Source organism: Peromyscus leucopus, chromosome 8b, assembly GCF_004664715.2.
Source record: "Peromyscus leucopus breed LL Stock chromosome 8b, UCI_PerLeu_2.1, whole genome shotgun sequence".
NCBI classification, from domain to species: Eukaryota; Metazoa; Chordata; class Mammalia; order Rodentia; family Cricetidae; genus Peromyscus; species Peromyscus leucopus.
This window is the reverse complement of record NC_051086.1, coordinates 83,904,268-83,928,940: the sequence shown is the minus strand read 5'-3', so window position 1 is coordinate 83,928,940 and position 24,673 is coordinate 83,904,268. Positions and strand designations below refer to the sequence as shown.

Here is a 24,673-nt window from a genome sequence, read left to right as displayed (position 1 = left end):
TCCTTGTATGCATGCCAAGTGGCTCACAACCACTTGTAACTCCACTTCCAGAAGACGGGTCACTCCTCTTCTGGAATCCACTGTCTTTGACAACTGTCTGCATTCACATGTGCGTAAGTATGTGTGTGCGTGTGCGTGTGCGTGTGTATGTTTAAAAGGTCAAATAACAGAAAGTGGCGAGTTTGCTTTGTAGTTGTTATTGTTTTTTCTCTACAGTTTCTTGAACTATAGCAAGCAAACTCACTACGATGGATAAAGATGGCTTAAATTGGACAGTTCATCTCAGGTACAAAAAAGAGCCTGTAAAGCCTTGGGCAGACACGCCTAGTTTGGTAGGATAGGTGTGGATAAAGTGTTGCAATGTGACCAGTCATTGTTTCTCCTGAGGAGTTAGGTGACAGGCCATCAGGACAAAAGGACCTCAGCTAACAGGTGCTGTTTGGGAAAAGGAGATACAGACAATGGGCAGGTCTTGCTCACTGTGTGCTGGCATGGCCAAGTTTATTCTGTGTACCTTTTTTTACCAGACCAGTGGTAGCATCCTCTTTGCTATTGCAGGGACCAGTGAAATGTATCTGAAGCTTCTCTGGGATTAACTGACAGCAGATTCAATAGGATTGGAATCCAATTGCATGGGATCCACATGGCCTGGGAATTCAACAAAACATGAGACTCTGCAAAGGTCTGGAGAGCTGAGGCTTAACTAACCCCTGAGCTACAGTCAGAAATGGAAACTTGAGCAGGAAGGAGTTAGGGGTGTGGAGGTGGAGAGGAGAGGCTATAGGAGGAAGAGGGGAGGAAGATGTACTTCTGACATAGGACAGAGACAATCTCTCAGAAGCTGGCTGGGAATGACTAGATGAAGTCTATCCAGGCAAGGCATCCCTGGATGATCTCAGGCATAGAGACGTTTAGCCTCTTCTCTCTCTAGTGGTTAATCTTTCCTGGTTAGTAAGATTTATTAACAATTTCATTCCTTGTGGGAAGGAGCTTGAGGAAGCTCCTCCCTGACTATGGGAAGAATTTAGAGATTGGCAGGGTAGACGTGATGATGGGCAGTAAGAGAACGCATAATATTGCTCTTTTAGTTTGAAAGTTCCATTCTTAGGCATTTGGAGTATTCTTTTCTGAGCCCCAACATTAACAAGTAGTTTTGTTTTGCTGAGATCTTTCTCTATATTCCAACAACACTCTAAGTTGTCTCTAACATACTCTGGAAATTATCTTTTGATATTGAGTCTCACAGATACAGATTATATAAAATCCTTTCTCTCTCTCAATTTCACATATTTATGTATTTGTGTTTGTGATGGGTGTGCATGTGTATAAGCATGTTCACATATGTGGGGGCACAAGTGTATGTGTGTATGTGTGTGTATGCCTGCATGGGCATGTGGAGGCCCAAGGTAGCACTTGGTGTTTGCTCAATCACTGATCACTTTATATACTGAGGGAGGTTTTCCCGCTGAATCTGTAGTTTATGGTTTGAGTAGACTGGAAAGCCAGCTTGCTTAGGAGGATTCCCTGTCTCCGCTGCCATGTGCTGGGATTTCAGATGGCCCATGGTTCCAGCCTGGTATTTACATAGGTTCTGGGGATGTAAATTCTAGTCCTCAGACTTTCAAGACACACACTTTACCCATTTACCATCTCCCTAGCGCTAAAAACCTTTCTCTGCTCCCCTCTCTCCCTCTCTCCGTGTGTGTGTGTGTGTGTGTGTGTGTGTGTGTGTGTGTGTGTGTGTGTGTGTTATGGCATCTGGCATATGCCAGGCCCATTCAATCCATGGCTAACAAATACTCCTTGGTTGCCTACCACACACCAGGCACCGGGACATAATATTTACTAAAATGAATTCCCTCTCTTAGGAAACTTCCATTCTATTTGAGCTGAGCTGAAGTGAGCCATGAAAACCCCAAATAGAATCTAGGACCAGTCCTCCATTCTTTGACCAAACTCATATACTATGACAATTCCTTCAGCTGATCTTAGACTTTATTGACATTTAAATTCATTTTTTAAATCTGCTCATGGGCAGTCCTTGAGCTGCCTGTCTTTCTGACTATATTTATTAATTTATTTATTTTGGATGTTTTGAAACAAGATCTTGCTATGTAACCTAAGGTAGCTTCAAACTTGTTCATGTAGCCCAGGCTGGCATAAAATTCATGATTTCCCCATACCTCTGCCTCTGGGTGCTGGTGTTCCAAGCATGTGCCAGTATGCCAGGCTTCTTCCCGCTTTTTACAAAATTCTCCACCATCCACAGGGAGGTGGGGGAAGACCCGGGGGAGCAAGTTGCCTCCTTGCCCTCTCATCGTTCTGGATTTAATGAGGGTCTTGGGGGCAAATCCCATTTTTGGTTGCTGTGAAATTGGAGGTTGTCAGCAGGGCTATTCATCAGGCTCTGTTTCTCTCCCACTCACTGTGAGAGTCTCTTAAAACAAGTGCACCTATATCCACTGCTCTCTACTCCAGTTTCTAGACGATGTTGGGAGAGGCTGAAGAGTCAAACACCATTTTAAAACAGCCCTTTGATAGTGTAAAATTACCTACACCAGCCTGCCCCGTGCTGTTTCCTGTGAGGAAGGTATAAATGTGTAATTTTAAGAAGGCTTTGTAGAGTGTGGAGGAACCATCCTCTGCTCTCTCTGAATACCACAGCCCCATGGTCTACAAGAATGTACAAAAATGGATTCCTATTTATTAGAAGAGCTTGTGCAGGACATTAGAGGTGTCTAGTTGGGGCCTGGTGTCCTGTTCATCTGTCAAGCATGGGCCCTGGGTTTCAAGTCTCAAGAGTGGAGACTTCACTGCTTTACAAACAGGCATGCTAAAGCCAGAGCCTCTCAGACCAAACTAGAGAATTTCAGTCCATGTGGCTTTTCCCCTAAACATCCAGCTACTTATGGGGGGGATGTTTTCTCTAAGTTATTTTAGTAGCATTGGTTTGTCATTCTTCTTCATCGTTCACGCATACAGGGGGCATAGAGAGGTGAGCAGAGTAAGTCAGGAGTCAGGAGCAAAGCCCCGAACCCTCTGGTCTTCCTTTGTGCCTCACCAGTCCTAATAACCAAGGTAGACGTGCATGTGGAGGCCAGGGGTCAGTCTTGAGCATCATTCCACACTTGTGTATCTGTGTGTGTGTGTAGTGTATATGTGTATGTAGTGTTTGTGTATGTGTGTGTGGTATTTGTGTGTTTGTATATATGTATGTGTGTGTGTGTGAGTGTGTGTGTGTGTGTGTGTGTGTATGTGTGTGTGTGTGTGTGTGTGTGTGTGTGTGAGAGAGAGAGAGAGAGAGAGAGAGAGAGAGAGAGAGAGAGAGAGAGAGAGAGAGAGAGAGAAACTCACTATGTAGCCTTGGCTTGGCTTGCCTGGAACTAATTATGTAGATCAGGCTACCCTTGAATTCATAAAGATCCACCTGCCTCTGCATTGTGAGTGATGGGATTAAAGATATGTTCTACCATGCTCGGCTTTAGATTTTTTTTTGAGACAGGGTCTTTCAGTGGTATCTGAGGCTAGGTGGGCAAGATCTGCTTTCCTCCACCTCCCGGCACACACCCTGATGACTGGCTTTTTCTAGAGACGATGAACCAAACCCAGGTCCTCAGGCTTGCATGGTGAGCACTTTCCCAGCTGAGTCATGTCCTCAGCCTGAGGCCCCTTCTTTAAGCGCCACTACCTCAGCAGTGCTACACTGAACACTGAGCTTCCAACACACGAAGCTTTGGGAGATACTCAAACCAAACCCAAACAGCAGACTCAGATAAACAAGTGCTAAAGTACAGGTATGAAATAAAGGCTTCACCTATCTACCCCACCTTCACCCATAGATAACCTTTGCATAAACTTTCCTTTAAAGAAAAATATTTGTTCTACAACACAAGGTCTCCATCCAAGTTTCTTTTAGAAGTGAAAGGAAAAAGACTGGTAAAGGGAATTCTCATACACTGCTGGTGGGAAGATAAATTACTCCAGCCATTATGGAAAATAGGATGGGGGCCCCCCATTTCTTTTACTTTTTATTGATTCTTTGGGGATTTCACATCATGCACCCCAATCCCACTTATCTCTCCATCCCTTCGTATCTACCCTCTGCCCTTGCAACCTCCCCACAAAATAAAGTTAAATTAAAAAAAAAAAATCAAGGGCTAACAAGATGCTTTGGTGGTTAAGAGCACTAGCTGCTCTTTCAGAGGGCCTGGGTTCAAATCCCAGCAACCACATGGTGGCTCACAACACTCTGTAATTCCAAGATCTGACACCCTCACACAGATATACATGCAGGAAAAACACTTAAACACACACGCGAAAACAAAACAAAATAACAAAAACAAAAAAGGCTCATAAAATAATAAAAACTAATTAATTAATTATTATTTTTTAAAAACCAGCCTGGCAGTGGTGACACACACCTTTAATCCCGGCACTGGGGAGACAGAGTTCGAGTCCAACCTAGTCTACAGAGCAAGTTCCAAGACAGCCAGAGCTACAGAAAAGAAAACCTGTCTCAGAAAAAAAAAAAAAAAAGTATATCATTGTGGAAGCTGTAGTGTTTATACCCAGAGGAATGGAAATAAACATGTTTTGGAGATAACCATTTTCATAGGCTGTTTGCAACACTGTCCACAATAGACAAGAAACACAATCAATCTAGTGTCCATTGATGGATGAAATGGAATATTGTTCAGCTGTAAAAAACTGCAATTCCATCATTTGCAGCAACATGGATGGATTTGCAAGACGTCATGTTAAATGAGAGCACAGAAAAACAAGTTCTGTGTGAGTCCTGTATATGTGGATGCTGAAGTTGATATCACAGCTCCAAGACCCTGGTAGGTGGAAGGAGGGATAGAGAGAAAAGGTTAGAGCAGTATAATGGTGCAGTAGGAAGAATAAATCCTAATGTTCTGCAGCATTGTGGGATAACTCTGGTTGACAAAAATTTGTGTGTGTACATAATGTGCATACTTATATGTGTGTGCTCATGTGTATGAGGGTGCACATGTATGTGAAAGTACACATGCTTATACCTGCATGTGGGGCATAGATGTCGACCTTGAACATCTTTCCTTAGGTGCCATCTACCTTATTTTGTTGTTTGTTTTGAGACAGTGTCTCTCACTGAACCTGGAACTTAGCAATTAGCCTGACTGGCAGACTAGTGAACCCTGGGTATCCACCTGCTTCTGCCTTCCCAATGCTGAGATTGCAAGTGGCCACCACCATGGCCAGCTGTTTAAGGGGAATGAACTCTAGTCCTCAGGATTGCCAGGTGAGTATTTTACCACCTGACTCACCCCCCAGCCTCTGTTTGACAATGATTAGTTGAATTGTTCAACTAATTAGTTGAATATCTAGTAGAGAAGATTTGAATGTCCCGAACAAAAACACATGACACGTATCTGTCGGTTACCTTGGCCTGATCGTGACACTTTATACACATGCATTGGAATGTCTGTTACAAAGCCCCTGTGTCATCCCTTCATAAGTATGTTTCACCAGACATTTGAAACTACATGGTCAAACCCAGCTTAGGATAACATTGCTTATTATATACAATAATTCCTTTTATTGTTTTCTTGGCCTCAGAAGTGCTCAATAAGTATTTGTTGATAAAATAGGTTGTAGGTTGATAAAAATAGAGGCATCAATAGAACTAGAAATTCAGCACCATCCCCTGCCACATAGTGAGTTTGAAGCCAATCTAACTCCAAATAGCTCAGTAAGGGCTATCTCATGAGAAAATAATAAAGTATGCCACCATACCCTTTGGCCCCCTTTGCTGCATATGATATAGTTTGCTGGATGCTTTGTTATAGAGACAGGATCACACTATGCAGTTCTGCCTGGCCTGGAACTCACAGAGGACTACTTGCCTTTGCCTCGCAACACTTTGATGCCAAGTTCTGGTATTAAAGGCATGTGCCACCATGCAAGGCATGGAGTACATCATAAGAGAGCCCCACCACCAATGAAAGAGCCTCATTGAATGTTTATACATTTAACCTGCCTGGACACACAGAGAATGTGATTCCCAGAAAGGCTCCAAGTATTCCCTCCAGATTTTTTTTTTTTTTATTGTTGATTAATACAACTGAGGACTAAAGCCACCACCTTTTACAAGAAAGTTTAGTGTAGCTGGAAAGTTTTCTCTTTGCGTCCTGCCAAGCCCCGGCAGTCCGACAGCCCACTTATAAAATAAACACACTGACGCTTATATTATTTAAACTGTTTGGCCTAATGACTCAGGCCTCTAGCTATATAGTTATTACATCTTAAATTAATCTATTTCTATAAATCTATACCTTGCCACTCATGGCTTACTAGCATCTTCACATGCTGCTTGTCATGGCAGTGGCTGGCAGAGTCTCTCCCTGCCTTCCTATTCTCTCAATTCTCCTCTGTTAGTCCCGCCTATACTTCCTGCCTGGCTACTGGCCAATCAGTGTTTTATTTATTGACCAATCAGAGCAACACATTTGACATACAGACCATCCCACAGCAGTTTAGTTCAATAAACTGGGCATGGCGATTCATGCCTACCATCCCTTGATCTGGGAAGCCAAGGCAAGCGGATTGCTACGAATTTGGGGCCAGCCTGGGAAATATAGTGAGTGCCAAATCAGCTTGGGCTACATATTAGGAAACTGTCACAAACAAACAAACAAAGCAACCAGATTGAAGCAATAAGAGCAGAAAGCATCCAAGATTATTAAAACCTCTCCCAATGCTAGCAGTTAGCGTGGTGAAAGTCACTACTCTTGCGTCCCATGTCTGAGAGAGTCTATAAACAGAAGTATATGGCATGGCTCCTGCTCACCATCACTTTTGAAAAGGTGCTTGGGTGTCCCTGGAGAAACTGTCTGAGCAGCTGGAGGTTTGCCCACATGCACAGGCTTAAGAACCTAGATAGTAGGCAAGCCTCATGGGCCTCTGGGCTCTGCCTTATAAAGATTTCTGCTAGCGGGTGAGGGATACCTCATAGAAAGACCTGGACTTTACTGACTTAGATGGGAACAAACAGGAATTCCTGTCTGAACTTGTACTGCAGAAGGTAATTAGCATTACTCCCCCCTTCCAATATGTGTGTGTGTGTGTGTGTGTGTGTGTGTGTGTGTGTGTGTGTGTGTGTCATGGTATGTATATAATGTGTGTGGGCAAACATTTTGTGTGTAGAGGTCAGAAGTCAGTGCAAGGTTCCTTGCTCTATCACTTCCCACTTGATTTTTTTTATTTTATGTTTGTGGGTGTTTTTGTTTTTTTCCAGCCTGTATGTCTGTGCACCACATGTATGCCTGGTACCATCTGAGAACAAAAGAGGGTGTCAGATCTCCCTGGAACTGTAGTTATAGATTGTTATGGACCACCATGGGAATTCTGGGCATCAAAATAGAGAGTCCTCAAGAAGAGCAGCCATTGCTTTTGACCACTGAGCCATCTCTCCAGCCCATTTTCCCCTTTATTTTTGAGGTAGGGTCTCCCTCTGAGCCCAGAGCTCATCAATTCATTAGACCTGCCAGCTGGGGTCTCCAGGAATCTGCCTGTCTCTGTACTGCCTCAGACCCAGGGTGTGAGAAACAGAGAACTGGGGCCTGGAGAGCTAGCTCAGCAAGATTACAGATGTGCACTACCACAGCTGCGTCATGTTCTGCTGGAGATCAAACCCAGGGCTGAGTGCAAGCCCTCTACCAACTGACTATGTGCCCTGCCCTCCTTCCTCCGAAACCCTCTGGAGAAGCCTGGTCCCTGCATCTTCATTTCTGTAACCTCTGTCTGTTGCCTCCAGACCAGCACTCTAGTGAACCCATCCTCCCAAAGGTCACTGATGCACCCTTGACTGCCAGATCACAGGGCGGTTTAATCGTCTGTGTGGTGTTCCGATCTCTCACCTTACAACTCACCGTTCCACTAGCTGTGAATGGCCCGAGCTTTCTAAACTACCAGTGCCACTAGCTGCTACCCGGTTTCACTTGTCCCTTCTCTCTTGCTGTTCTCTTTGGAGAGATATGCCATCCACTCTGAAACACTGCGATTCTGACTGCAGCCTAGGAGTGAATTGTAAGCCAAAGGGAGGAGGGCAGCCTAGGAGCCAAGCAGCCAGCCTCTTTGGTGGTTTGAATAGAAACCTAGTTTTGAACGGTTCTTTTTCCCACCCAGCCAGGCCTTTAGAGACCTTAGATCAGTAAGGGAACTCCTGTGTGACTTGGAATTCTCCCACTTTGCCAACACAGGTATAATGTAAGTGGGGAATAGGTTGTTGTCTCTTCACACCCTGGATTCCCCAAGAAGTGAAATGGAAAATGCATTTGAGTAGAAGAGGGCTTCGGCAGCTGCAGACGGAGGGCAGGGAAAAGTCTGACCCATCTCAGGCTCTGGGAGGAACCAGATTACCAGGGCTCCTCTGCTGAAGCAGAGTGAGAATGCACAAGTGTCCAAGTGCACAAGACTTAGGCGATTGCTCAGCTGAGGTCCCTGGAAAAGCAGTCCATCTGAATTCTCAGGCAGGGTTGGGAGCAGACTCTGGGGGGTGTGGGTGGGGTTGCAGGAAGCACAAAGCCACGCAGTTGTTTGTTCAACACAGTAAAGTTCCAAGTAGGAAAAGATTGGCACTTGAAGGTCACTGGGGAACGCCCTGTGAACACACACACACACACACACACACACACACACACACAACTGGAACTTTGGGCTTCAGGGACTCATTGTGGCACAGTGCATCTCTCCGCTGGGTTTGTTTGCTTAGTGACACATCTTCCTGATACCCTGTGGTCATTCAGCTGGCTAGGCTGGAGTGTGTGCCAGCTTACTGAGTCAGCTGCTGGCAGGACTGTTGTAGACACGTAGTCCTTCTAGAAGACAGTGGGCAGCAGAGAAGGGAGGCCTGGATTAGTTAAACAAATTCCTGAGACCTTGAAGAATGTCTGCTTCTCTTCTGAGCCTCCTCTGTCTTCTGGACAGTAATTCGGGAGCCATAAAACCCATCACCTTTGTGTTAAGGACCAACTGAGGCTGCACACTTTCTTGCTTACTTATTTATTTATTCATTTATTTGTTTGTTTGTTTTGAGGCAGGGTCTCTTGTACCCCATGCTGGTCTATGTAATCAAGGATGACCCTGAACTTCTGGTTCTCCTGCCTCTACCTGCTAAGGGCTGGGGTTACCGGCATTTGCAACCATGACCAAGTTGCAAGGTACTAGGGATCAAACCCAGAGCTTCTTGCATGCTAAGTCAGTACTTTCCTAGCTAAGCGACACCTCCAGCCAGAATCAAGGCTGTGTATTAAAGCCGCAGCCATCCTCACACCTCGGCCACCTAAATCAGCCGTCAAGTACAGATTACAGCCTTCACTCAGCCTGTAGACTTCCAGATTCGATGTGTCAGGGCGGGCCTTGAGAATTTGCATTTTGACAAAGTTCCCAGCCGAGGTTGCTGTTGCCCACTGTGGAACCTAGCACCATGATAAAGCACCCAGGCTCTTAGACTTATGTGTGGTTTTAGGGAGCTCACTTTAGCCTTTCTACTCATGTAATGGAATCAAGGAGCCAATGCTTTGGCTTCTGCTTGGTTTTTATCTGTTTGTCTTTGCAAAGATACTATAACAGTTTTTTCTGCCTTTCAGATATCGGCCTACTCCACAAGAAAATAGAAGCATATATTAGTCTTCTTGCAGAAACAGTAATAACAAACCTAACATTTCTTAAAATTTAGTGTGTGTGTGTGTGTGTGTGTGTGTGTGTGTGTGTGTGTGTGTGATGGGGGGCACATGCCAAAGCAATCATGTGGAGCTAAAAGGACAGCTTTATGGAGTCAGTCTTCTCCTTCCATCTTTATATGGGTTCCAGAATTTACCTTAGATCATCAGACTTCTACAGCAAGCACCCTTACCCATGGAGCCACCTCGTGGGCCCCAAACATTTATTGAAAACTTCCATTAAGTAAAATCTGATTTGATTTCCACCAAAACCTCATCCTGTGCTTCAGAGAAGTTATGTGCTTTAGATTCACACAGCCAGAAAAAAAGACGGAACCTAGACTCCCACTCTGGTTTTCTGTCCCAGTCCAAATACTGGTGTCTACATCATCTCCGCGGCTAGTATAGACGACTTTTTTTCTGTTACCATGCATCTCAGCAGATTTTAGTGAAGAAATTGATTCCTGACAGTTTGAAAGGTATGCAGTTTTATTACCCTGAATCCCAGGAGCAGGCCACAGACAGCAGGTGGAAGTTTTTGTTGTTTTGTTTGAAAGCATTTGCCACCAGGGCATGTATGCTGAATTTCAACCAAGAAAGCATGCCTTGCTCTTCAACTGGGATAATCCTTGCCCTCTGGGACTGTATAAGAGTTTGAATGTTTAAAAAAATAAACATAGATGCAGATTCAATCAGTGATTGCTGAAAAGCTATTGGAAGTTGAATTCTATCGAGGGAAAGCAAGGAGAGCCAGCCAAGAATGGGAAATTCACAGGAGTGTTAGAAACAGCAGCACTGGCTTTCTTGGCAGCAGGATGGAGAGCCAAGGAGACACTTTCGCTCTCTGCCATTAGGGAATTGTTGTCTTGCTGGGAGGAGCACTGTAGGGCTGACATGCGGGAGGAGGGTGAAGAGCACAGCTGCTGGAAACAGACAAACTTGGCTTCGGATTGGCTTGTCTGTCCGTTGGTTGTAAGTGTGTGAGTGTGTGTGTGTGTGTGTGTGTGTGTGTGTGTGTGTGTGTGTGTGTGTGTGTTTATCTGCTTACTGGACAACCTCAAGCACATCACCAACCTCCCTGACAGCAGCCATCTCTCTGCGGCTCTCCTGATGACATCACATGCCATCAAAAGGCCCTGCCTGCTGCCTTTATGGAAACTGAGAGACTGCTTCTTTCTCTCTGAGCCCCGAGTGTACCTAGAGTTTTCCTGCCTTGCCCACAGTCAGGACAAATCTTTGTCACCCGCCAGTCCCACAGCTGCTCAGACCCAACCAAGTAAACACAGAGACTTATATTGCATACAAACTGTATGGCCGTGGCAGGCTTCTTGCTAACTGTTCTTATATCTTAAATTAACCCATTTTTATAAATCTATACCTTGCCACATGGCTGGTGGCTTACCGGCGTCTTTACATGCTGCTTCTCCTGGCGGTGGCTGCAGTGTCTCTCCTCCTTCTTCCTGTTTCCCCAATTCTCCTCTCTCTTTGTCCCGCCTATACTTCCTGCCTGGTCACTGGCCATCAGTGTTTTATTTATATAGAGTGATATCCACAGCACCTGAGAGCAAGTATGTGGACAGGTTTGGACACTCACAGCGTTCTAGCTAGTCTTAACTGTCAACTTGATTCAAGCCAGAGTTCCCTGAGAAGTGAATCTCAATTGAAGGACTGGCCAGATCAGACTGGCCAGTGGGAATGTCTGTGGGGGACTGGTGGGTTGTTAATTGTAGGAGGGACCAGACCACTGTGGGTGGTACCATCCCCTATGCAGGTGCTCCAAGGCTGTATAAGAAAGTAGCCAAGCATGGGTCCAGGAGTGAGCCAGTGAGCAGTGCTCCTCCATGGGTTCTTTCTTTTGTATTAGCTCTTTGAGAGTTTCATAAATGTTTTGATCATATTCACCACCACCCCCAACTCTTCCCAGACCCACCCCCTTCACTACCTACCCAATTTTGTGTCAAAAAACAAAAATAAAACAACAACAACAACAACAAAAGCCCTTCAAGACCAATTTGTGCTGACCAAATATTCTTGGAGAGTGGTCTTCTTCCAAATTGTAGCTGATTTACCAAGGGCTACGTTCTTAGACAACATGACCCCTTCCTTTCCCAGCAGCTTATAATTGCCAATTGCTCCCCAGCCAGGGAAGCCTAGCTCTGACCTCCATGTGGGATTTGGTCTGGCTGTGGCTTACACAGGTTTTGTGCATGCAATCACAAGCACTATGTGTTCATATGTGCAGCTGCCCTGCTGTCCAGAACACACCCTTTCCTTGTGGTCGTCCTCCATGATCTCAGCTTCAGGTTCCTGCTGTCGCCTCCCTCGGTCATGGACTGTAACCTGGGAATTGAAACAAGCCCTTCCCTCCTTTATGTTGCTTTTGGGCAGAGTGGTTTTTTTTTTGTTTTTGTTTTTTTTTTGTTTTTTTTGTTTTTTTTTTGTTTTTTTATCACAGCAACAGAATGAAACTAGAACACACAGGTTTCCATTTCCTAATCATATCTTATTTTGGATTGCCTGAACTAAGAACCAGAGAGATGCATTTTGGGAGTTCTGTTTGGAACTGGTTCCTTGGGACGAAGTAGGGAAACTAAGACACTCAATGAGAAGCTATTGTGGGGATTTGTTAAGGCAACTCCATATAGTTAAAAAGGAGGTTTATTTGGGGGTAACCAGTAAAGGGGTTGGTTACAAGATCTGGGAGAGGTGGAGTGCAGTCCAGCGGTGTTCTCTGGAGAACTGTACTTGGTCTACCATCTAGCATCCAGGATAACAAGGAAAAAAGACAGCTGGCACATCTGGATTTCAGGTCTTAAGGGCTCCCGTCTTGGGCCCGCCCCAGGGGCAAGTCATAGGTAGGTGTGACAGTTACCAGAAGCCTCACTAGGGGTACTACTTCCAAGTCAAAGCTGGAACAGCTACCCACTACAAGGAGCACAAATCAAGACTGTATGACTGAGCTGCTCACAACCTGGGTACTGAGGTTTCGCCTTGTTGGGGAACCATGGAAGATGGGTACATAATGACTCTCACAGTTGTCCCTTAAAAACCTACAGCTGGGGCAATTCTCAGGAAAATGAAAATATATGGCTACACAAAAGCTCACACATGAATATTTATAGCGACACAAGCCACGAGAGTCAAATGAAGGAAACAGCTCGTGTCTTTCAACAGATGAATGAATGAGTAAGCTTTGGCGTATCTGTACAAAAGGAATATTACTCAGTCATAAAGCAGAATGAAGCGCTGATGCATGCTGCAAACAGGTAAACTGTAAAGATATTAGTGACATAACCCGGTCACAAAGAAGAAATAGTCTATGCTTCCATTTCTATGAGATATCCTTTTTAATTTCTGGACATCAGTGTAGCCAGGCATCACATGATCAAGTCAGATGCAACAGTATTTTCTTTTCTTTTCTTTTTTTTTTTTTTTTTTTTTTTTTTGGTTTTTCGAGACAGGGTTTCTCTGTGTAGCTTTGCGCCTTTCCTGGAACTCACTTGGTAGACCAGGCTGGCCTCGAACTCACAGAGATCCGCCTGGCTCTGCCTCCCGAGTGCTGGGATTAAAGGCGTGCGCCACCACCGCCCGGCTGCAACAGTATTTTCAACACAGAGGTAACCTCCATAAGTGAACTCCATACAGGAGAGCTACGGCACATGTTCCTGAACAGAGAGAGCTCCCGGGGAACCTGACCCAGCTCTCAGCTGCACATCCATCCTGTTCACACCTCTTCCTGACTACTGGAAACCCACTGCCACCTGTCCTTGGTTCTTGGATAGTTAATCCCGTATGTGAATTTGACTGGTTTCTCAGAGTAAATACTGTTCCAGGGGTTGACCATGGAATGTTTCTGGATGAGCTTGGCATTCAAATCAGAGGGCTTGGAGAAAGATATGCCCTTAGTGTCAAGGAGCATCATCTAGTCCACTGAAGGCTTGAGCAGAACAGAAGGCAGAGCTGGGGGGAATTTGTCCCTAGTTTTTCTCTCACCCTGCTTGAGATGGGGCATCCCACTTGTCTTATAACCTTTATTTTTTTCTTTAATCTGTGTGTGTGTGTGTGTGTGTGTGTGTGTGTGTGTGTGTGTGTGTTCACGTGTGAGTGCAGGTGCATACATGCTATGGTGCATGTGTAGACGGCAGAGACATCTACAGGTTTCAGTCTTCACTGTTCACCTTACTTGTTCCCTGATATATATGCCAGGCCAGCAGGCTCACAGATTTCTGGGGATTCTCCTGTCTCCATCTCCCATCTCCCCAGAGGAGTGCTGAGGTTACAGACTGGCACTACCATGCCTGACTTTGTGTGGGTTCTGGGGATCCACACTCAGGTCCTCATGCTTGCCTGGCAAGTGCTTTGCCCACCGAGCCACCCCCCCCACCAGTCCTTGGCTTTGTTTTATACCATCAGTCACCCCAGTTCTCAGCTTTGAGGGTTGACTGACTTGTATAGCTGGCTTTCTGGAATCTCTGGCTTGGACATTAGGTCCTGTCACCAGAGCAGAGTGACCCAGTTCCTAATGATACATTTCCTTTTTATCTATCATATACATAAAGCATTTATTTTGTTGGTTTTGGGCCTGGGAGGCAGAACATCATGGCCTGGAGTCCATGGAAGAGCAAAAGCTGTTCACCTTATGGTGTCCAGGAAACAGAGTGAGAGAGGGTAGGCTGAGATCCCCATATCTCCTACAAGGGCATGACTCTGGTGGTCTAGTTTCCTCTTATCACACCCTGCCTTTTATGGGTTCTGCCACCTCCCAAAAGCCCTTTGGAGGCATTTAAGTACCAAATTGTAGCCATTATAGAGCATGTGAATCAGATGATCAGTGTATGTTTCTGAGAGGCAAGGGTCAGCCTCACTAGAGCTCACAGGACTATAAAAATCTTCCTATTATTCAACCTGGGTCCCTGGCTAGGGAGTGGGATCTCTGACATGGGAGATGTCCAGACACAGGCTGAATGACGAAAGTTAATTTTGATAGAAAGTTTATTAAAAGACTAATCCCAGCAGAGTCCCATTCTCTGAACCTAGAAAGGCCTGAAGGGACACACTGTAAGAGAGCCCTTGGAGACCCAGAGATGGCACCTTGGGTTTAGGAGCCATGAGATAAGATAGTAGCTGACCCCTAGGACCCTCCACCAATACCAGAGCTCTTTGATTCTGGAGCCGAATATTCATTCTCAGCCAGATAAGTGCCATATCATTTCCGAAAGGACTGGTCAGTGTGCCTGAGAACCAGAGGTCAGTGGTAGGCAGTTACGTTTTGATCATGATTGGAACACTGAGGAAAAACATCACAATGCGGAGCACTCAGACCCATTAACAGCAGGAAACGTTGTGAGCCTGGGGAAGAAGCGATACAAGTCATTTCCAGGTTTGCAGAAGTAATGGGCCCCAGCTGCGCATTGGCCTCACCCAGAGGCTGGGCATATACCCACCCCACCCCTTCTGGGACTCCCTGGTTCCCAACCACTCTAGCACTTTGCCGCCAGGGTGTGATTATGGATGGTGAGTAGATGAGGAAGAAGGGAAGAGCAGTGGGAAGCATATGTGAGGCACTCTGATCTTGCTCTAGGCTTAATAAACACAGGAATCAAGTGCCCCTCCAGTGCTGGGCGGGGCAGAGGAACTGGAGATGTGGCATTCCTTCCTTTAAACTTGCTTTTGCTTGGGATACAGGCCAATCTTTCATATCTATGGGGCACAATGTGACTGATGTTTTGATGCAGGCCCACAGGGTTCAATATTTGCCAAGCATGTGTAGGGATCTGAGTTTGGATCCCCAGAACCCATGTGCTCCTAAGGGGAGGTGGTAGGTAGAGACAGGAGAATTCCCAGAAGCTAGCAGGCCAGCCAGCCTCCTGTATTCAGCAGCAAACAAACACAGAATCTCAAAAGTGTCTTGTCTTGGAAGGCAGGAACCAACACCTGAGATTGTACACACACACACACACACACACACACACACACACACACGGAGGGAGAGAGGGAGGGAGGGAGGGAGGGAGGGAGGGAGGGAGGGAGGGAGGGAGAGAGAATAATCAAATGCAGGTATTTTGCATACAGACCACCTCATCTATTGACCATTTTCTTATAGTAAGAGCATTAATTTTTTTTCTTATAGTAAGAGCATTAATTTTTTTTCTTTTCTACTATGCTAAAATATTCAACATGGTCATGTTAACTGTAGTCACCTACTGTGCACTAGAACGCCGGAGCCCATTTGTCTAACTGTAACTGTACCCATTGACCAATTGCTTCCTATACCCTTCCCCCACACTCCCCAGCCTCAGATAACCACTCTCTACTCTGTGATTCTATGTGCAAACCTGGTCATTCTGCATCTTCTGAAAACTACCAGACGATGGAGGATCCACATACCCATTGCCAATGTTCCTGTCCAGGAGACCGCACTTTGAATAGCAAGAGTAGGGGATCGAGAGAGTAGATTCTGGAGTCCAGGTGCCAGGAAACTGAATCCCAGCTCCATCTTCAGCTGCTTGACCTTGGGCAAGATAGCCAACTTCTGTGACCTCAGTCTCTGCACCAGAGAGAAGAGAATGAGAGTGCTTACATTGCAACTATCCATAACTGCCTAAGACGAAGCATGAAGCACTTAGCACCACACCTGGAGCCCGGGAGCAGCCCTTGAAGACAGGGGTTGCTAGTGGTCCTGAGGGAGAAGGACGGGCGCTGGGTCCGGAGCTGAGCAGTGCTCTAGGGAGGTGCTGGAGACACACAGTCACGTCAATCTCCCTGTCAGACAGAGGAACACACCACCAAAGCTGAAGGAGCTTGGCCAGGCAATTCTTTGTGTTAAAAGGCTACACCAAGACCCTGGCCTGGCTGGCAAGCACACTTTGGCCAAGTTGGCTTCTGTCTTTTATGCCTGACATAGGTGATTGACTGTGGCTCATCCCATTGGTGGGAGCTCAGCTTCACAACCTGATGCAGTTGGTTGATCAGTACCAAGTGGGTGGAGAAGGCACAGGAAATAAGAGTCTTTGCTGGGCTAACTACCTTTGATAGAGAATTTCAAAAATTGCGTAAATAAAATTTAAAAATGAAAGCCAACTAACTACTTTTGAGAGAAAATATGTTTTGTAGGAAAAAAACAAAAAACAAACTTTTTTTGTATTAGGCTGTCTCTTCCACTTCCTTTCTCTCCGATCTCCCTTCAAGCCAATCTACATGGAAACTGCAGCTTTGTGGTCTGCATCTGGGGTCTAGGACTTGTTTGTGTGGCACTAGAATGTCTGAAACCCTCAATGCTAGTAAGAGTCACTGAAGGGGCTCCCTTGAATTTGCTGCCACTGTATCTGCTCAGTAGCCAATCTTGATGAGCTTAGGATCAGTCACCTCCAAATTACTATCCTGATGCTCCAGTCCAAGCCGAAAGACCAATAATGAGCCTTGTCTGTTTCTGGAAGGATCAGTCTTTTCTTCCCAACCTGAGCTTTCACTGACTACTCAGGCAAGACCCAACATGAGTGCTGAATAAATGGGATCTGTTAGCAACCCATTTTATGGCTTGGGGATGCTTGTGGCATAGAACCCTCTTCTGGGCCTGCTGCCTTGGTCTCTGTTGTCAGTTTCTTGGACTGTCTGTGTATCTCTTAGATGGCTAAGACTCTGAAAGCTGACTAACTCATCTTCTGTCTGTAATTATGAAAGCCTGGTGTAATCCAGGGGGAAAAAATCCAGGTTAGTCAATGGTCATCAAAAAAACACAAATCAAAATGGCACTGAGATTATATCTTCCTCTGATCAGAGTGATGGCCATTAAGAAGATAAATAACAACAAATGCTTCTGAGGCTGTGAAGAGAGAACTCCTAGATGCTGCTGGTGAGAACATAAACTAATCCAGCCACTATGCAACTCAGTATGGCGCTTCCTCAAACAGCTAGCAATAGATCTTCCCTACGACCCAAATGTACCACCCCAGGGTATTTACCCAAAAGCCTCCAAGTCAACACAGCATGGCGATACTTGAACATCAGTGTCCACACTACTCACAACAGCTAGATTATGAAGCCTACCAATGGGAATGGATTTAGAAGATGTGGTGCAGGTATATCTACACAATGGAATATTTGTCGGCCATGAAGACATGTCATTTTTGAGAAAATGGATGAAGCTGGTGGAGATGAGCCAATTAAGTGAGTCAAGTCAGTCTCAGAAAGATAAATACCATGTGCTTTCTCTCATTTGTGGGTCCTAGATTTTATATAGATACATAAAATCATGCTTGCATGTATGGCTTGAGAGCAGAAGTAAACTGTCTATGGAGACAGAAAGGACTAATGGGAGAGGAAGAAGGATGAGGGGCTATGGGTGTATGTTCAGCATATAATATATACTTTCATAAAACCTTGAATTCATTTTAAGAAGTTGAAGTCCCATTTGGAATATTATAAAGAGCAAAAAGCAAGAGCCTCTGAGGAGTAACTGAATCCAGAGTAGCAACAATGGCACAGACGGTGTTTGAACTCCCTTCTATAGTAGACTGTATCAGAGTAAAGGGTGCATCCTGCTAATGCAGGAGCCTTGGTGACTTAAATCTAAACTCCAGGCTTTTTTCATGAAGCTGAACCCGAGTCAGGACCTCAGAACTTCATTTCCAACCTTCGAGTCTGGAAGGGGTAAACCAAGCCTGCAGGTAGCAGGACATCCTCCTAGCAGCATGACTGAACCAAAAGAAACGGTATGTCCTAGACTGTTTCCGGTGCTGCGATGAAAGCACTCTAACATGGATAATTAGAAACAACGGAAATGCATTTCTTTCAGTCATGGAGGCTGAGACGTGCTGGGAGCCACAGAAACATGAAGTAGGAATTCAGCTGACTATGGCAAAAGCTAATACCTGGAAGAAGCCAAGGCACGCCCCCCCCCCCAGAGTTAAAGCCAAGGTTCAAGGAATCTTGGTGATATTTGGCTCTTGAATATTAAGCTGTTTTCATTAATTTCTTGCATACTCTTGTAGCTTCTCCATTTCTAGAACAATGTGTTGATCATTCACTGGGCACAATTTCCCCTATGCTATTGGAATATTTGGACAACCTTCCCCAACTGTGCTAAAGCAGCAACACAGCCAGACCCCCAATTTCAAGCCTCTCTGTAATTATCATCATTAGCACCATCTGGCCAGAACCATCTCCAGACAAAAGTATCTTATCTGAGAAACTTCCCAGACTTTTTAAGAATAGACCATCTGTCAGAGGAGGTAAAGATTCACACTGTCAATTGCCCAGGTCAAGTGAATGGGATAATTAAGCTTAACTTTCTCCTTTTCCAAATTTTATCTCTAATTCCAGATCTCCCTTTAACAATTACCGGGTGCATCTAGCTATGAGAACCTAGATGGGGCAGGACTAGATGAAGGAATTAAGATAGCACTTAGAGGAAATAGTAGAAAAATGTAGAAAGAAATCAGGTAAGAAAGGAGCTAAATAAGAGAGCAGAGAAGAAGCTGTGTAGAGAGGGAACTGACTCAGAAGAATGAAGAGAGTGGACTAAAGAGTTCCATGTGCATAGATATTCGAGAATCCCTCAGATTAATTAATCTGCCGCTAGCAGCGTCCCTTCTGGAACTCTGGGAGAAAGCTATCAAGGGGCTGGACCCCAATAGTTCTCATTAGAGAAGCCCGGTGACGAACAGAGTCTGTGCCTGGTGAGGAATTACTCTCTTTCAAGATGGCTGCATTTTCAGTTGGTGTCAGGGTAAATGTTATAGAAACACAAAATGGGGCCAAACTCGCTCTCTCAACCCCTTCTGTAAGAACACCAATCCTATGCTGGAAGGTAGAGGACCTCATGGCTTAATCACCCCAGAAGAACCCCAGCTCTCAATACTATTGCACTGGGTATGAAATTTCAACATGAATTTTCAACAAACATTGAAACTACACCAATTGTTCAAGAGTCTGAAGAATCCAAGGCCGACTTGACTTGAGGCAGTAATAGTCCCAAGGGATATAACAGAAGAACTGACGAACTGTACCTACAACCAAAAGCCAACCCATTGCTTATCTTAGCAATTTCTTTCTTAATCGTGTGTGTGTGTGTGTGTGTGTGTGTGTGTGTGTGTGTGTGTGTGTGTGTCTTTACCATGTTGCACACATGGAATCCTTGCCTTCCACTGTGTTAGAGACAGGGTCTCCTGTTGTTCACTGCTGCATACACCAGAATGCTGGACCGTGAGGTCTCTGCATTTCTCTTGTCTCCGCCTCCCATCTCTCTGTAGCAGGTCCATGGTTACAGATTCACCTCTGCACCCAGCTCTACGTGGGTCTAGACTCGGGTCCTGTGCGTACATGGCAAGTGCTTTACCCATGGAGCCTTTTCCCATCTTTTTCTTGTTACCTTTACTTTCTTCTCCTAACTCCTTCCCTTCTTTCTCTCTGCCCTGAAACTATTTTTATGTTTCCCCTGCTACTTTATTAACCAACAGGCTTTCTTTATAAAGATTCTAGATACAGTAAAATCTCAAAATAAACAAACAGATAAGACAAAGAACACAGTAGTCCTTCCTTACTTGTGGTTCGTTTTCCCTGAATTTAGTTACCTAAAATAACCAAAAATATTAGATGTGAAATGCCAAAAGCAAACAATTTATAATTGTAAACTGGTGTCATTCTCAAGTTTCATGACAGCATCCCTCCCGTGGCATCATTGTCCTGCCTCTCTCCATCGAGGATCTAAACTTCCCCTTGTCCAGTGTGTTTACACTCAGCTGCTCTCTGGTCACTGAGTACCTGTCTTGGTTATCCCATTAAGTGTCACACTGTCACTATTCTTTCTGAATCACCTATTCACTTAACAGAGGCAGAAGCCTGCAGGAAGAGCGATGCCTGCCCTTTATTTAACGAAGTTTCGACTCGGGTGTGGCAGCTCACTCCTATAATCCCAGCATTGAGAATGATGAAGCAGGTGGGTTTCTGTGAGTCTGAGGGCTGCCTGGGCTTGACTGAGATCCTGTTTCAAGAAAGAAAAAAAAAATGTTGTAATTCTTTGTTTTAGCCATTCCTTATATAGTTTTTCCTGGAAACACTGCACACACTATGGAACACTCAGTCTATTTTCAACAAATTTCACAGTCACCATGATTGTACCCATGGAAGGCACGATAGATCCAACAATTGTTCATCTTTATCCTCACAGGAGATAGCAGGGGACCTTCAATCTTTTCTAGTTAACTTCTATTGTTTGTTTTAATTACAAAGCGATGCAATCCTAAATGTTTAACAACGTTATTACCTTTTTACTAGTGTTTGCTGTCTCCTTCCAGTCTAGCTGCGTTTGTCACTTTAATCTCACTGTCACCATTCACCTAGATTTAGGCTTCAAAACTACATAGTCCAGCTTATTACGGTTGGCAAGGACCCTCAGGATAGACACATGCTCAGTCGGTCACTATCACTGATAGTGTATAACGTCCCGGGGAGTTCATGGAAGTTGGCTGTTGGAGTCAGATAGACTAAAGTATAAACTGGCTCTTACTGGTATCGGGAGAAGCACCAAATGGCATGGTTATCCTCCATGCCGGCCTCCTCAGTGTGAAAACAGCAATAACAAATCCTACACTGCAAAGGCTGGGGAGGTGCCTCAGTCGGTAAGGTACTCGCCTTGCAAGCATGAGGATCTGAGTTTAGTCCCCAGAACTCATGTTTAAAAAATGATGAGCACAGCGAGTGTTGTGTGCTTCTAATTCCAGTGCTGGAGAGAAGGGACAGGTGGATAGCAGTGGCTTGTTGGTGAGCCAGTCTAACCTAATGGACAAGTCACAGGTCAATGAGAGACCCTGTCTCAAAACACAAGGGTACAATGCTTGAGAAATGACACCTGAGGTTGTTCTCTGGCTTCCAAAGGCACATACGTGTATTCATGTCTACATGTGCAAGAGCGTGCATGTGCGCGCGCGCGCGCGTTCGCGCGCTCACACACACACACACACACACACACACACACACACACAGATTGCTTAAGCTTACTCCAAAAGTTTGTGCTTCAGTAGGAATGGGTTGATTTCCATGAATTTGCATTTATTTCTAGGCTATGATAATTGTGTCACTGATGTTCACTTTGGTGTGTCGTGTGTGTGTGTGTGTGTGTGTGTGTGTAGGGGGGTGGCTTCTGAGAACCACTGATCCAGGACACAGGATAGATTAAGATCCAAATGTCTGTTTGTCCACTCAGTAGTTGTGCTGATTTGTGGTCAACCACAGTTTCCTTCTCTGAAACATGGGTAAAACTTCCTTTTTATTTTTCCTTTCTTTCTTTTTTATGAGACAGAGTCTCACTACTATAGTCCTGGCTAGACTGTAACTCTCTATGTAGACCAGGCTGGCCTTCAATTCACAGGGAACTGCCTGCTTCTGCCTCCCCAGTGCTAAGATTAAAGGTGTGGACCACTGTATCCTGATAGCTTTGTTGTAATTGAGGACAACCTAGCACTTAATAGGTCATCATAAACCTTAATTCATTGCTTTGCGGCAGGGCCCTTTTCTGTTTAGTTTCTAGAGTGTTCCTGTCCCAAAGAACTAAAGCAGGTAGATGGTTGTGCCCCTAGAATGACTTGCCTCTCATCTTGGGCACGTTATATGATACCTGTCACTTGCTCAGGAAAGGTAATAGATACACTCTATAGCTAGTGCCTTTCTTTTCTTTCTTTCTTTTTCTTTTTTTATTGATTATGTATACAGTGTTCTGCCTGCATGTGTTCCTGCAGGTCAGAATATGACTCCAGATCTCATTACACTGGTTGCAAGCCACTATGTGGGTGCTGGGAATTGAACTCAGGACATCTGGAAGAGCAGCCAGTGCTCTTAACCACTGAGCCATCTCTCCAAGCCCACTAGTGACTTTTGATTCAGGCACTTCATTAACTTCTTACCTATCTACCTTCTAAGCAAATGGTGCATTGTTTAAAAACTGCCCCCCTCCACTGCCAACTGACACAGGCTTTACAAGTGACTATTTATATGTCCCTGAGTCCATTTTCCATTAGTGATAGGTAGGATGTGGGTAAAAGTCTATTCATAAGTTACAAGACAGGTATAACTCTAATTGTATCTTCTCTCTTCAAGTGGCACACTCTCTTGGGGGAAAAAAATCACCATCTTTCTGCTGTGAAATTGGTTTACTGGTTTTCTGCCAAATCGAAGCCTTGCCATAGTAAATACATCGACTTTAATTATTCATTTCTATTTGCTTGAAGAAATATTCTTCTGTGACATGCATATGTTCATGCATTTCCTTGTTGCAGCAACATGAGCCAAATAAGCTGCTTTCACACACAGAAGCAACTCCACGGGGCTGTCACAGCTAACTTGTGTTCTCTGCACTCTTCACACATTCTCCACTCAGTTGAAGAAATGCTAACAGGGAAGATGCATGGAGCAAGACCAGGGGATCTTTTCGGCACCTCTTCCGGTAAATGAGGGAACCGTCACTGCCCTTTGCTATTGACGATTGACTGGAAGCAGCGACCAAGGAAGATTGTTGACGTTCAAGTCCTTGGCCGGCTTCACCAACTGGATCTAACCCAGTGAGGCTGTGAGTCTTGAGTTCCCCAGAAAGTCTTCACAGCATGCATGTCAGGGGCTGTTCTGCCATCTGGTGTTCACTGAGGGAACCATGCACAAGCCACCGTGTGTTAACTAGCCTGTGTTTTTCTTAGACTTCAGTGATAGGTGTGAAGTTGTCATAGGCTCAACTAAAGGCAATCCCAGAATCTCTGCCAAATTCCCAGAGAAGGCAATGTGAGAAGATAGATCAAAATGTACACACTCTTCATCTACTGATTCCATTTCTACGAATTGATCTCATGTGTACATTTGTGTGTGTGTGTATGAGTGTGTGCGAGTGTGTGTGTGAAGGCCAGAGGACAACCTCAGGTGTCATTCCTCAGGTGCCATCTACCTCATTTTTTAAAAACAGGTTGCTTAGGACTTGCCTACAAGGCTAGAATAGCTGTCCAGCAAGCCCAAGAAATCCTCCTGTCTCTGCCTTCCAGTGCTGTACTGCCAAACCCAGATTATTATCATTATCATTATCATTATCATTATATTATTATTATTATTACTATTACTATTATTATTGTGGATTGTAGAGATGAAATGCCGCTCCTCATACCTGTATAACAAGAATTTTACTGATTGGGCCAACTCTCCAGCCTAAACTGTTGCCAAGAGGTCCTGGACCTCTTTCTTGAAATATCCAGAGACTGAGAATGCACACAACCCTGTCTTATAAGAATGCTTGGCTTTTGTGAGCAATGGCTGTAGTTCCTGCATACTGAAAGCTGTAAATTCCAAGCCCATTGTGACTTAAAGCTATAAACATGGCAGCCATTTTGAGACCTCAGAACACACCGCGAAGGTTGCTTGAATCTGTGTTTGCCCAAACCACAAAACTAATCACCCTCCTATAGATGGTATTTTCATGGTCCTTGATAAGGATGATGTTATTATTAGTTACCAGTATCATGTAGCTAAAATTTAAAGTATGGATACTTCACAATTTTTCTTTTCTCCTTTGGTTATTGCTCCTGAGAGGGGATTTTAAAAAAGGGTAAAGAGAATGAAAGGTGTAGGACGAATTCTAATTGATCTTATTAATAAAAACCCAGAGTCAGACATCAGGATGAAAGCTTAAAGATCAGAGAAGCAGAGCAGCTAGCCACTAGTTCTTACCTCTGTGAAATCCTCAGCTGAAAGCGGGGCGAGATCCTGTCTCTACAAATCCTCAGACTGAATGCCCCTGAGATCCTGTCTTCTCCTGCCTTATATTCCTTTCTTCACCCAGCCACATCACTTCCTGCCTCAACCTCCCTAATGCTGGGATTAAAGGTGTGATCCATCACCGCTTTGGCTCTGTTTCTCTTTTAGACTGGATTAATCTCCTGTAGCCCAGGTTGGCCTTGAATTCACAGAAATCTGTCTGCCTTTTAGTACTAGGATTAAAG

General features: G+C 44.8%; 1 long non-coding RNA gene across 1 annotated transcript; it reads right to left on the bottom strand.

Moving 5' to 3' along the window:
* Window positions 1-14,679: 14,679 nt before the first annotated feature.
* LOC119086931 lies at window positions 14,680-17,900 on the bottom strand. Its single transcript, XR_005090331.1, has 2 exons — window positions 16,089-17,900; window positions 14,680-15,050 (listed from the first exon to the last, which is right to left on the bottom strand). It is a non-coding gene; the product is annotated as an uncharacterized LOC119086931 (long non-coding RNA).
* Window positions 17,901-24,673: the final 6,773 nt, after the last annotated feature.